The sequence below is a fragment of the Poecilia mexicana genome, unplaced genomic scaffold (genome assembly GCF_051168715.1).
Source record: "Poecilia mexicana isolate PSO_F unplaced genomic scaffold, ASM5116871v1 scaffold_20, whole genome shotgun sequence".
Taxonomy (NCBI): Eukaryota; Metazoa; Chordata; class Actinopteri; order Cyprinodontiformes; family Poeciliidae; genus Poecilia; species Poecilia mexicana.
The window spans coordinates 1,959,409-1,961,516 of NW_028263389.1; positions in this window are offsets into that span (position 1 = coordinate 1,959,409).

Sequence of the window (2,108 nt, forward strand, 5' to 3'; positions counted from 1 at the left end):
TCACTGTGAAAAGGGTCTATTGGTTTTTGACCGGTTCAGTCTAAACACGCAAACTTGAGTCGGCATGCAGTAAACTTTTTAATCGTAGGTTGTTTATATATATATATATATATATATATATATATATATATATATATATATATATATATATATATATATATATATATATATATATATATATATATATATATATATATATATATATAATTTTTTTTTAAAGAAAAGATCAAGATTATTCAACAATCCCTAAATATTAAAAGTAGTGACAAGTCAGTTTTAGGGTTTTATTGGTAAAACCGCAAGCTACCACAAGGGGGCAACCTTTCCCTTTTTAAGCATAAACCAAGCCTCATGCTGCAGTTTACATGGAGCAAAAAGATGGCTTGTGTCCACTAAAGAACAAATCGGTAGGAAAAGTGCCTAGGTCGTTACTTACGACGAAGGCAGGTCACTTTCAGTAGAAGTGGACAACATGTATCAAACCAACATTTATTCACAAATTCTTTTTTTTTCCTGATACAGGTATGCAGATGTTTTGCACCATTAGTTTTGTTAGTAAGACTCAAAGAAAAGTTTGTGTCTTGTGCTTAAGAATTTGATTAGATGTAATTGTTTTGTATTTGTGAAAGACTGAAAAAAGTCTACAACTACAAAATAAGATTTTTCTTAAATACACAAATACTTTTGCACCTTCATAAAAATGGTCAAGCTTCTGAGCATGCGCAGTCTCTCTGCAATGTATGTGACTGAAAAGGAACAGACTGGGTTGTTGAATTTACTCAGTTATGTTGCATCAACAAAGTAAGTTTTAGTGACTTTAATAAGTAAAACAGCTGAGCTTACTACTATGTTTGAAATGTCAATATTAATTTGGCTATAGGTCCATTTATTTAATTAAAGAATTCACTGAGGTCACAGTTTTGAGTGTACTGAGATGTGGAATTTTAAATTTATCAGAATAAATGAAATAAACTCCTGAGGCAAATTAAAGTTCAAAATAAAGTATCTGGCAGTTGAGTTTCCTGTTTCAAAATAAAGTCTCTTTCCCCTGGCTTAAATAAGGCATTTCAATAAGAAATTTATTGAAAAATCCATCCATGTTCTGTTCACCCTTGTCCCTACTGGGGTCGGGTGGGGTGCTGGTGCCCTTCTCCAGCGAACGTTTCTGGCGAGAGGCGGGTCACCGTGGACAGGTTGCCAGTCTGTAACAGTGCAACACAGAGACAGACAGGACAAACTGCCATGCACACACACACACACACACTTGCATCCAGGGAGAATTTGGAGAGGTCAATGGTTTTGGACTGTGGGAGGAAGCCGGAGAGAACCCACCATGCACAGGGAGAACATGCAAACTCCATGCAGAAAGACCGCAGGCCGGGAATCAAACCCAGGACCTTATTGCTGCAAGGCAACAGTGCTGTGCAGGCTTATAGAAAAATCAATTTTAATCAATTAGACAGTTAACTACATGCATGTTGTATATTATTATATTCATTGTTTCCATGAGATGTTGAAACTCTTGTGGCTGCATTAGACTATGCTAAAAAAATTGTGTTAAAAATTGGATGTGTTCGATGGTGTGTGTGTGTGTCAGAGAGAGAGAGAGAGAGAGAGAAGGCAAGCGACCTAATCATTTGGGTGATATAAAATATGTGGGATTTTTTTTTCTGCACCTACAGTGGTTGTCCTGTAGGTGGCACTATATTGAGTCCTAGCAAAGTTGCTCATATGCAAATAAACTATCATCAGCCTCACACATAGAAAACAGCTTCCGTGTAGCTGTCCACTGTAGTGGTCACCATGTATGAAAGGTCAAAATCGATCTGGACACTGAGGGGTTAAAACTAGCAACCAATCGCCACGTAAAGTTAGGTAGTTTCGTAAAGACGACCGGAAACATTGCTTCAAAGCAAAAGCTTTTCACAAGTCTTCTACAGCCCATATTGTCTCTTTAGTGCTTTATTTTCCTACAACCGTTGCTGCTAATTCGGTTTCGATACTTTGTTTTGAAACAACGTGTTTTAGAAGCTCCAATCGATTCTCTGACACGGGAGCGTGTGCTGCGGCTTTTATTTTGAAGTGTAGCGCCGAATTTCCTGTCAGCG